General features: G+C 34.8%; 1 pseudogene; it reads left to right on the top strand.

The window, feature by feature from the left end:
- The first annotated feature begins 582 nt into the window (after window positions 1-582).
- On the top strand, window positions 583-3,971 carry LOC125094181 (60S ribosomal protein L13-like; annotated as a pseudogene).
- The last annotated feature ends 9,537 nt before the right edge of the window (window positions 3,972-13,508 follow it).

Raw genomic sequence — 13,508 nt, 5'->3', positions numbered from 1 at the left:
AAAATTTGGTATTGGAATGTTTGTGGAACTTAAGGGAAAATAGAATTTTGGCCTGAGCAACAGATTGAATGATGAATCCGTTTATTAAACAGATAAAGTTTGAGATAAGCATATTTTGAAGGGGGGGTATGAATAATTGGGTTTTGGAAATTTTGAGTTTGGTGTACTTAATTAGTCATCTCAAGAATGATGTATAGTGGTTGGAGACACAATTCTAGAGTTCAGATCCAGGCTAGGAAAAAAAATAATTGAGAATCATGGGTCATGATGTAATGTGAGAAGTGTCATAACAGATGCACGGTCAATTTACTTAACAGGCATGGCTGCTTCAAGGGCAGTTTTACAAATAAAGTTACTTTGAAGCAAGTTTTTCAAGGAATACAATTTTTCGTATATTTATTGAGCATTTATTTTCTGCCAAGCCCTTTATACATACTATTTCTTGTTCAGCCATCTAAGCATTATGTGGAAATTGAGACACAGAGATAACACATTATTTATAAAAAGCCAGAACTAGAGGTAGAACTTGCTTTTGTTTTGAGTTGGCAACAACGTGCCTTCCCTCTCCACCAGAGAAATGCCATGCACAGAGAAAGCAAGACGACAAATGTGCAGAAGATGGAGCACAATATGACTGAAGAACAGAGCACTCTGTGAGCCGCATTGTGGATATGTGTAGGGTTGGGCTGTTTTAGGAGTTTGGGGAGAAGGTAGGGGTCAGGTGTTAAAAGCCCTCACATGGTTTGTGAAAGAGTTCAACCTTAGTCCACACAAAATGAAGGGGCCATTGAAGACTCTCAGATGGGTTGGGTGGACCCATCCAGCTGGGGTCCCATAAAGATCTAGTGTGTCAGTAGTGTGGGCATGTGGTGATCTACATTTCTTTTTAGGTGCTTAAATAACATAACTGTATTCTATAATACAAGAGGTGGATACGAAGAGCCAAAAATTCACAATTAATTGCTGATACCAAATAACATTAGAAATTTCCCAGCAGTTTACCCTGAAAATGTCTTAGAATGTAGTTTCTTCCCTTTTTCAGAGTAACCATTTATAACAAAACAAATAAAATTCAAAATACTGTTATAAGATTTTTTTACATTCTATAAGAACTGTGATGTTTCATGATGTCATTATAGCATATCATAATTGAATAACATCATGAGATTCTATAGTTGAAATTTAACAAATTTCCAGAAATCTGATTGTGAAGGAAGGAAAATACATTGTCTTTGGTTATCCTCTATACGTATCATCACCCTGATACAGATAACTTCATATAATTTATGTATGCTTAAAATGTACATATATTGTGGTATTTTACAATTTAGATATCTTACAAAGCCTATTAATAGCAGAGATCTCAGGCTTGCATATATCAACCTGTGTACCAATAATTTGTTGAACACCTTACTGATTTCCAAGTTCTATGTAGAGGGAATATAGAAAAATAAACCATTTTTGTTTACATCTGAGGAGCTGATCACATTTGCATCACATTTGCATATCCACTTCCAGGTCATGGAAGAAACATCTTTATTCTTTAACAAAACTGCCTTTAGAAAGAAGATAAGGAAGTTTAATGATCAAGATAAGGAAGGGATTCTTCAATATTCTTCCACGTTGAACTTAACCGATTGAGGGTCTTAAATTGGCTTCACTCCTGACAAAGACAGAAAATACCAAGATTAAAATAAAGGTATAATATTCTTATATATCTATGATTTGAAAAATTACTCATTACCTGACAAATAAGTTGAATTTCCATGTTCTCAATGAATAATCATAATTTTCACATCCCTACTTATTTTGGTTGCAAACGCACACACATACACTCCAAAAAAGACAGATCATTGAATATGTCAAAGTACATCAGTGATGATACTTTTTAATTATTACTATAATTATTTTCTCATGGGTTATAGTGGCTGAGGATCTATGAAAATTGAAGAGCCACAATTGATTATTTTATCAGTTTTGCTCTTCTTCCACTAGGTGTCACCATTGCTCTAGCACTTTAGGCTAGTAAACCAGCAAAATGCCTTCCACATCTGTTCTACGTAATGTGCTTTTCAACAGAAATTTATCTGGTAAATTGATAAAAATAATTATAAAGATGTATGATTATTTAATGACAATAGGAGAACTATAAAATGGAGTGAGGGTATTCAAAATAAAACTTTTTTCAAATTGATTTGCAAGGACAGTGTCTTCAAGTAATATCCTAATACTCAGGCCTTTCTCTTGTTACAGTCAATGTACAAAATTTCACATATTTTCTGCATTTGATCACCAAGGGCTGGAAAAATATCACTATTTTGAAAACGAACAATGAATCGCCATCTTTTCAGGAGAGGGTGAGGGTAACTTAAGGTGTCCTCCATTTTCATGGTCACCAAAATACTAAGCAAAGCCCATCCGTGCAATCCAAGACATTGTCCCATTTCAGTCTGTCCATTACATTTTTGAAAGTGTTTAGAATGATTATAAGCTTCTTTCTAACAAAAGTTATTGGAAGCTGTGGAGACAGATTGCAAAGGGTTTATTTACTCTCTGTCTGTACTTAGTTACTTATTGGCTTTGTGAAAAACTGAAATGTTTGAAGTGACATTTCAGTAATGGCTATGTCTTTGCCAGGTTGGAGAGGAGCATGAGGCGTAACCAAAATAAGCTTGAAATATTCCAGAAAATGCTTCACGATCTTCAAGTTTATTTTGCAATTGGAAAAGAAATACTCCCAAGGAATACGAGGAAGAGACAGAGAAAGGAGTGGTATGGTAGGCCATTATGACAGTGATTTGGAATGGGCTTTAGACTAATATTGGCCAAAAGAGTAATTTTTCTACCTCGGTTTTCTGTTTTTCTAAAGCAGTTTGGTCCGAGGGTTGTAGATGTGAAAAACCCCTCTGTAGCTGGAAAGTCAAACATAAAAGAGAAAACAAAACAAAGCAAACAAAACAAACAAAACACAAACACATGCACAAACCATATTTCTTTAACAAAATTACAGGGCCATCTTTTATATAACGCCTTCCTTTTTTTTTTTTTTTCTTTCCTTCATGATCAGTTTTACTCTTTTCCTGAGAAAATTTTCTTTCCTTTATTTTAGTTTCTGCTTCCTTTTCTTCTGTAATCCCCTATACTTTTTTTAAAATCTTCTTCTTGATTTCTCTACACATGAGAAATTATTTTCCTCTAATTTATTGAGATAAATATATCTATTGATTTTGTCATTGTATTTTTGGTTTTAAAATAAAGAACCAGTACCATCCCAGGGTGCTTTGCAGCACCAGTTCTTTTCCGGGGGCTGCTCTCCTTCGGAGTAGGCCGTAGGCAGGAGCCAGAGTGCAATGGCAGGATCCTGAAGCTCCACTTCCACAAGGACTGGCAGTGGCCTGTGGCCACGTGGTTCAACCAGCTGGGGCAGAAGATCCGCAGACACAAAGCCCAAGCAAGCCAAGGCGGGCACTATGGCCCCGCACCCAGCGTCCAGACTCTTCGGGCCCAGGGGGAGGTATCACACCAAAGTGCGAGCTGGCAGGGGCTTCAGCTTGGAAGAGTTGCGGGTGGCTGGCATCCACACGGTTGCAGAGACCATTGGGATCTCGGTGGATCCAAAAAGGTAGAACAAGTCCACCACATCCCTGCAGGCTGCTGTGCAGGGCTGAAGCAGAAGGAATACCTTTCCAAGCTCATCCTCTTCCCCGCGGAGCCCTCAGCCAGCAGCAAGGGAGACAGCCCTGCTGAAGAACTCAGATTGGCTCCTCAGCTGAAAGGATGGGTCATCCCCACACAGATTTTCTAGAAGACAGAGAGCATCCGAGTCATTCCAGACTTCTGGGAACTTCTGGGGCTTTGCCAGTCTTTGCATGGCCCAGACCGATATCCGGCACTTTGGCATCCAGGCAAAAAGGGCCAAGGAAGCTGCAGAGAAGGATGCATAGAAGAAAAAGATAAAATGCCATTGGTAACTTGTGATAATTAATAATTAATTAATTTAACAACTATTTAAGGAAGAAATAATATGTAGCTATATTAGATCAAAGGTTGAGCATTCATTAGCTCACTTATTTGATTGATTGATTGATTGATTGATTGATTTTTTAAAAAAAGATTTTTATTTATTTATTTCACAGAGAGAGATCACAAGTAGGCAGAGAGGCAGGCAGAGAGAGAGAGAGAAGAGGAAGCAGGCTCCCCGCCGAGCAGAGAGCCCGATGTGAGGCTCCATCCCAGGACCCTAGGATCATGACCCGAGCCGAAGGCAGAGGCTTTAACCCACTGAGTCACCCAGGTGCCCGTAGGTGAATCATTTTGAGGAAAAGGATGAATGCAGACAACAAATCCAAGAAAAAAATTAACAAAATTAGACTGACCAATATCAAGTATAGTCATGGGAACAAAGATAATATTAGTAGTGGCATGGAATAAAAAAGCTGATGGCCCTGATTCTGTGAAATTCTACAGATTACTTGTATAAATGAGAGATTAAAAGTAATGCCATCTAGTAATGAATAGATATCTAGAACCTCGATGAAAGTGCCTTATTCATGCTTGTAGATGTACAGTAGACACTCAAGCTTGTTTGTATCATAAACTTACAACCTTTTCTATCATAGAGCCCCTTTTCTACAGTAAGTCTGCGACTTAAACAAATATTCTGCACATATTGAGTATAAACTTACTTTTATTCTTAATGCATTTTGTTTTTCTTCTCAAAATGTATTTTTTCTTATCTCAACGGGGTAATGAATGACAATTTTATGAATAGCTGGTTTTGAATTCACAAACATGAAGTTTCAATGATAATCACTCATTCATTCTCTCACTCTACCATACATTCAATAGATATTGACAACACTATGTCAGGAAGTGTTCCAAGCACTCAGGGTCCAAACAGAAACAGAGATACCTGGTTCTTGTTCTTTCCATTTTAGTGGGAGGAGGCAGACAACACATGAAGGCTAATAAATTAGAAGTATGAAAAACATCATATAGTAAGGTAGAAACTTTAACTGATAAATTTTGTATGGAGACCAAACAAATCACAAGTAACTCCATGATACTGTACACTCCACAGAAGCAGAAACTTTCCCCCACTCACCCCCAGAGCCTAACTATGAGGTTTAATTTTTGGAAGTTGGTGAATATATAAAGAGCAAAGAGATAATTGAAAAGTAACTGTGAATAGTTAGTGGTACATTCGAGTGATTGTATTAAAATGAATATTACATGGGGGCTTAATCATATTTCTAAATAAATTCTTAAAATAAATCAAATGTCATATTTGGCTTAGATTAAAAGATCCAGGTATGGCAATTTCCTGAAGGAAATTAAAAGTAAACAAACAAAATAGATTTTTCTTCTACCTATTTGAGATTATCTAATCTTTATCTTTTATCAAACATGACTACATAATCTTTTGGTTTTAGAAAAGACATGATATCCTCATGTACGTCTTCCATAACCCCAAGTGACATTATCCTAACGTAGATAAAGACCTACTTTGCCAGCGTCACTATCATCATATTTCTAAGTTGGCCCTTTATTATTTTTCTTCCCCACAGTTTACAAGCTCTGTAACACCAAAGGCTTTATCATCTTGGGCATAATAGTGTGCCCAGTGTTTGGGAGAAATACCAGCAGGTGATAGATATTTGATGCACATTTCTTGGATAAAGGACTAAATGATGGTTGTAGATAGACAACACTGATGAAGTCCAGTTCTTCAACCGTTCCACACTGACTTCCCTGCAATTCGAGTTTGCTGAAGAAAAATATGGAAAATAAAGATTTTTCTCAACTTAAATTCATTAATACTGACCCACGATATCCCTGTCATCTCTTCCGCTGTTTTAAAACATTCTTTATTGTGTCCCCTCTTCAAATCCCCAACACTTCCTCTCCAGTCTCCACCGTTCACTCTATGCCTGGTTCCTACTTCTTAAGAACATTGACTACATCCGAAGAGACATTCTACTAACTGCTCTAGCCTACATCTCTGCCCACATTCCCTGCTATTTTTTATTCGTACTCTGTGCTTCACTAAGTGATTTTTTTCTACTTGAACACCTAACTGCCTTTTCCTACTCAAGGATAGAGTTCAAACAGTTCTCACCTTCTCCTAAATTAGAGGCTTTTGTTCTAAATCTGATTTTCTGTAAATTCGATTTTTCCCAAACACAGCTAAATTCCCTTTTTTTTTAAACCTAGAGATTTCATCCTTCAGATACCACTCAAATTCCTTTCATAACAAGATTCTCAATATAAAGTTGATGCCAGAGGACTACGGATAAAGTTCAGGAGATTAATCTACATGGAAAAAAAAAGAAAATGATCTTTATTTTAATTGGCTAAGTATAATGTCCTTCATTCAATTTTTCATGTTGACAATGCATCACGTGGTATTATCTCCAAACAAATATCTTTTTATCACGTTAGATTACTGTAATACCACAAAATATCTTTTATAGTCATTATCCCTTTGAAATTAGAATATGAGCCTCTTCTTGCATATTACTATTTAAAGAATAAGAACTCATGCTTTAGTGTAATACTCTTTGGATATTTTGTTGATGTTCATTTTTTAAATTGCTCTCTTTCTTATCCCTTCAGACCTTTTCCAGGCAGGCTTTTGCTCAGACTGTTCTATAAAATAGCTTTGTCAGAATCACTGATAACAAGAATTTGCTAAATCCAATAATCAAACATGAGTCTTTCTTGAGAAAGTGTCTGCCACATTCTACTGTCTTGTCTTTGAAGCACTGCCTTCTCTTCCAAGGCCACACTCTCCTGTTTTTCCTCCTACCTCATTGCTCATTTATCATTTGAGTTTTCTTTGCAGGCTCATCTTCATAAACTGAGCCTATTAATGTTGAAGTGCTACAGTTCTCAGTCCTTAAACTCTCTCTCTCTCTTTTTTTTTTTCTTTTTCTTTAGTTGATACCCTCCTGTGTGATATCAGCTGTTCCATGAGGTTAGGTAGACTACATGATGATGATTCCTAAATGTATAACGTTTTTGAACCTCTCACCTGAACAACAGATTGCTATTTCAAATTGCCTCCTCAACATCTATCTGAATGTCTAATAGATCTCAAAACAAATCCGTGTAATATTGAATCTGGTTCTCTCGCCCATCCCCACTCCAACATCCAGAACTTCCTCCCACAGCCATATTCATCTTGGTTATGGTGACTTTGTCTTTTTAGTTGCTTGGCCAAAAATCTCAGTCATTCTTCGCTCCTCTCTATCATACTTCACAACTAAGTTATCAGCAAATCTCGGCAGTTCTACATTGAGAATATATTCCATACTGTACCACTTCTTATTTTTTCCAACACTTTCCATGCTAGTCCAAGCACTCTTTCATAGCCTAAATTATTGTAAGAGCCTGCTAATAATCTCTCTATTTTCGCCCACGCTTCCCTTCAACATGTTCTAAAGGCAAAAGTCTAAGTAACCTTGTTAAACAGAAAGTCAGTTCATTTCATTGCTCTGTTCTGAACTCTCCATTACTTTTCCATCTGACTTTGTATAAAAGCAGAAGGCCAGTACTTACACTGGTTATCTATTTACATCTTTGACAACTATTACTTTCTTCCTGCCTTTCTCAGTAGAGCCCCCTTAATCTTCTTTCCTCTGAACACATAGCTATATCTCTTTCTCAGGACATTTGTATTTTCTTTCTCTTCTCTCAGGAATACTAGGGTTCTACATCTATGTGACTTACACACTGACCTTCAGTATTTATAAAATGTACATTTCTTAGTAAGGTCTTCCTTTGCCATTTTTCTTATACTTTGACAATTGCCACCTTCCCCATTTCTATTTTGCTTTATCTATTTATTTATCTCTGTGAAAATTATTGCCATATACATATATTTTACTTTCTGTGTTTGTTGTTTGCCCCTTCCCCTTCCTCCATAATATAAGCTCTATGACTGAAATGACTTTGTCTATATCCACTCCCCATGGCCTAGAATGTTGTCTAATAATAATAGTCATGCAACTTTTTTTTAAATGAATGAACGAATAAATGAATGAGCAAATAAATGAAATTTTACCATACATCTCTACATTTATCAGTTTTAATTATCTGCTTTCAGGGGGTATAACAGCAAATTATAATAACCCAATAAACATAATGAGTGAATGAAGTAATGCTATGTACTGTTTACCTCACAAATTATACTTATATTTTTTAAATCTATTAAATACATTTGGTATGTCCTAGTCCCTATTCAATGTGGGCAGGGATATGCCATGTTGCTCTTTATACTTTTAAAATCAATTAGAAGCATAACTTGTAATCAAAAAGTGCAAAAATAAAACAAAATATTTTCTAAGTGTCAAACAAAACATAGTTTCACATATTAAATCTTTCAAAACCTTCCTCTCATAACTCTTATGAGTTGTACCTCATTTATATTGTTTGACTACATGAAAGAACGATTTAAATTATTCATTGAAGAAAGTGAACTACAGACCACTATCTCTGATGAAGGAGGAGGCAAAAATCCTCAACAAAATATTAACAAACCTAATCCAAAATACATTAAAAAAATCATTTAAAATAAACAAATTATTCATTCCTCATGGATTTTTATTTAAGATGAAGCTATTATTTAATCCTACTTCGATAAATGTATTAGACTTTATAGAAACTCTTTGTAAATAAAGATATCTAAACAAATAGTTGAAAAAAAAAGGTTCTTAAAAATTCTGATCATTATGATTGAATTAGTCTAGGAAACATTATACTCTATCAGTCCATTAACAAATAACATCCACAAATTAATTAGTTTATCCAAACTGACATTTACCTGAGTAGGTTTGAAAAAAATATAATTTCAGTTTAGGTGATTTTAAACTACTCACAGGGACTATACAAATATTTTTCTTTACTATTTGTTGATTAATTATTTTTACTCCTAAATAACCTCTTTTGAAAACAGATAATGTTCTCTGTTTCTCATTACAACGCTGATGAAAAGAACATATTAACCACAGACTGATTTTGACATTTTAAATCATTTTATATTTTAATTCTTTAGAAAAATATTAAAGGACATCTAACACATTTTCTTTCTATATAATTGGACAGATAGAAAATATCATCATCTGTTTCTGGTAGTCAACATGAATTTATAATAGTTCTATTTGGGATTTCTCTTATTATCAAATTTAAGCTGAATTTGATATCTTAATTGTATTAAACATTTAAATATTTAAAATATATTAAAATCTTTACTTTTATTAATAAGTAACAAATTTTTGAAGTTTATTATATAACATTGCACTATCTAATTATATAAATTCAGAAACATCTCATGGATATAAATCATATATGAACCAAAAACAGCTACACACATAAATAGATTAGATCCATACAAGGAAATATGGATTGTAGCATAAAACCTACATTTTATTTTATTTTGCAATTTTTGAGAAGTTTTTTTTTTTTATTTTTGTGGGAGATAGAAAGAGAGGGAGAGAAAGCACACAGGTTGTGTGAGGGGTTCAGAGGGAGAACAAGACTCCCCACTGAGCAGAGATCCTGATGTGGGACTCAATCCCAGGACCCTGAGATCATATGCAGAGCCAAAGGCAGACGCTTAAGCAACTGAATTACCCAGGTGCCCAAAACCTAAATTTTAAAATGTCCCAATTCCATTAAACCAGATCCTTAGTCATTTCCTTTCTCACATTAGGCTTTCTTCTGAATACAAGTGTTCCCAAAATACTAATACAATTGGCCAGTAATACAATAATACTTTATTATAAATCACATGTTAATTATTTCCTCTATATCAAGAAAAAAAGAAGTCAAGAAATACACTAATTTTATTAGTATAAGAAGTTGATGTAGATAGAGGTAATAAAGACATTATAAAAGGCAGGCACTGGCCTGCAGAATATTGCTGAAACTTCTGACTCTGTCTAGGAGAAGCTTGAAAGTAATTTTCATTCCCATGTTATTAGTGGATACTGGGGAAAAATATCTTTTCCCAAAAATTGAAAAGGAGGGAACTCATTTCACAAGGCCAACATTACCCTGACACCAAATAAAGATAGGAAGACTACAAGAAAACTACAAACCAATATTCCTGATGAATATACATGCAAAAATTCTCAACAAAATTCTAGCAAACTGAATTAAATAGTACATTGGAGGATTTATCTCTGGGCAAAGATGGTTGAACATATGCAAATCATTAGGTGTGATATACCACACAAAGGATACGAATAGGGTAAAAATCCTATCATAACGATGTGGGGTCACAAGCGAATGGTCAAGAAAGAATTGTTGAGATGCTTTTGGTGCAAAGGGGCTTTTATTATAGCATGGGTTTAGGGCTTGTGGGCAGAAAGCCATACTTGTGCTGTATGAAGCCAGATGCTTAGTGCTCATGGGGGAGAGGATGTGCAGGAATTATTAGATCATAAATGTCTTCTTCAAGTTTCTACTCATGAAACTACTTTCACAAGATTTCTAGGTGCTTATCATTCAGCTCAATATTAACTATTGGTGAGATGTACTGGCAGTCATGAGACCCCTTTACAAATGTAGCAACTAGATTGTATTTAATCCTTATTGAAAATATGCAAGCTAAAGGTGAACATCTCTCTGCTTCTATCCCTCATCCATATGATAAAAATTATATGATCATCTCAATTGATACAGAAAATGGATATGACAAAACTCAACATCATTTTATGATTAAAAAAAAAAAAAAACCTTCCAGAACTCTTGTAACTAAAAATGATACAACTATCATGTAGAACATTGGATTTTTATATGATTTTTCTTTACCTAAACAGAATATTAGAGAATGTTTCTTTGAAGAAACCTCTGGGTAAGATATTCCAATTGTGGGGCAGCCCAACATAGTCTCACTAATGTAACAACACTGCATCTAGCTCTATCCTCAGTTATGTGAACTTCACCAGGATTAAAAATCCATGTCCCCATCCTCTAAGACTTAAAATCTCCTTGGAAAATATTATACTCACAAGAATTAATAAAAAATTAATTAAAATTTGAGAAAGTATCTTTTTGAATGATTCATTGATAAAAGGCAGCCCTAAAAAATGATGGCAAATATACAAAATATGTGAGAACAGTAATAGAAAGGAAGCAAATTCCTTAAGGATCATATATTCTTAGTGGACTTTGTTAATGAGATATAATATGAAGGTGACCTTCAATATATATTGTGGAGTTGGAAATAGAAAAAAAGTAGGTTGTAGTTAACAGATGGGAAGATGATAGGATCTGTTTACTTGTAGTCAACAGCAATATACAGAGAAAAGATGCAAAAGAAGAACTGGAAGTGTGGACTGTTACATTGAAAGAAGATTGTGGTGAACTTTAAATTCAGAGGTCGGTGTTTAATTTTAATTCAAGAAGTAATGAGAAGCCAAGATAATTTCATTTAAAAATATACTTTTTAAGGGGCACCTGGGTGGCTCAGTGGGTTAAAGCCTCTGCCTTTGGCTCGGGTCATGATCTCGGGGTCCTGGGATCGAGCCCCGCATGGGGCTCTCTGCTCAGCAGGGAGCCTGCTTCCCCCCTCTCTCTCTGCCTGCCTCTCTGCCTACTTGTGATCTCTCTCTCTCTCTCTCTGTCAAATAAATAAATAAAATATTAAAAAAATACTTTTTAAAAATCCAGTGTAGTTAACATGCACTGTTGTAATAGTTTCAGGTGTGTAATCCAGTGATTCAACAATTCTATACATTACTCAGAACTCAAAAAGAGAAGTGTACTCTTAATACTCTTCATCTGTTTCGGCCACGACCCACTTCTCTCCCCTCTGGTAACCACCTGTCTGTTCTCTATAGTTAAGAATCTGCTTTGTGGTTTGTCTGTTATTCTGTTCATTTGTTTTGTTTCTTAAATCAATGTATGAATGAAATTATATATTTGTCTTTCTCTGATTGACTTACTTTGCTCAGCATTATACTCTCTAGATCCATCTGTGTTGTGCAAATAGCAAGATTTCATTCTTTGTTATGACTAATATTCATTGTATATATATGACATCTTCATCCATTCATCATTGGACACTTGGGCTACTTCCATATTTTGGCTGTTGTAAATAATGTTGCAATAAACATAGGGCACATACATCTTTTTGCATTAGTGTTTTTGTATTCTTTGAGTAAATGCCCAGTAGTGGAATTACTGGATCATATTCATTACTGGATCATACTGTATTAGTGTGGTTCATTTATTATTTAATTTCTTCTGTGCAAGAAACATATAAGCTAGGTATAATGAATACCATCATCTCTCTGGAAATGAGAAATTTGTGTCACGAAACAATTACATATTTTTAAAACCATTCAGCTGGTGAACAGCAAGGCTCAGAACTAAACTCAGACGTTTTTTTTTTTTCTCCAGAATTCATGCTTTCTCCATGTTACACAATTTTAAGATTTATTTTTTAAAATTAGGCATTTAGGAAAATAACAGCTATCACATTCTAACAAGAATCATGGAATATTATTAGCATTATTATCCCATGTTGTACATATACCTAAACTATTTTAGGAACTTTCCACATGCCAAGAACAGTTCTAATCTCTTTATGGACACTATTATTGTCTTCATTATAAAGATGATATGCAGGTAAATTGAAAATCATTAAGTGGAAGCAGAGTTTCATCAGGGAAGCGCCAATTATAGAATTCAAATGCATGCAACTGAAGTCAAAGCAAAAGCAATTCTGTCCTAGAAGAAGGGTGAGAAAAATACATCTTCTGGAGTTCCTTATTTTTAGTTTCTGCAAGATTGAGATGAGAAAAAAAAAATCGGAGTCTATTTTTTTAAAAAGGGGGTATTAGGGGGCGCCTGGGTGGCTCAGTGGGTTAAGCCGCTGCCTTCAGCTCAGGTCATGATCTCGGAGTCCTGGGATCGAGTCCCGCATCGGGCTCTCTACTCAGCAGGGAGCCTGCTTCCTCCTGTCTCTCTGCCTGCCTCTCTGCCTGCTTGTGATCTCTCTCTGTCAAATAAATAAATAAAATCTTTAAAAAAAAAAAAAAGAGTAAAAAGGGGGTATTAGTTACTATTCAAATTCTATTTTATATTTGATCGTGGGAGTAGCTACAAATATCTTAGAGTATTTACTGAGGTAGTACTGTATGTATATTTTTTAAATATGAGAAAAGTCCAACCAAAAGCAGTTGTTATGACTCATATTAGGAGCAATAAATACTTACTATATGCAATACGTTATGGTAGCTACTTATATATATTTGCTTACACATATTTTATGAAAATGAGTAACATATTTTTTTCATATTACATATGAGAAAACTTTGTTTCAGGGAAGTTCACTAATTTGCTCAAGATGGCATAGCTAGCAACCGGCAGGTAGTAAGTTTTAATACAGGAGTTTGGGGTTGTAATTTCAAAATCAAAATCAATACTTTTACAAATCAGTGATATAAAATATTGCTTATGTTACATTGAAATCAAATTATATATTAACACTTTAATTA

This window comes from Lutra lutra, chromosome 2 (assembly GCF_902655055.1).
Source record: "Lutra lutra chromosome 2, mLutLut1.2, whole genome shotgun sequence".
Taxonomy (NCBI): Eukaryota; Metazoa; Chordata; class Mammalia; order Carnivora; family Mustelidae; genus Lutra; species Lutra lutra.
This window is presented reverse-complemented; position numbering and strand designations above follow the sequence as displayed.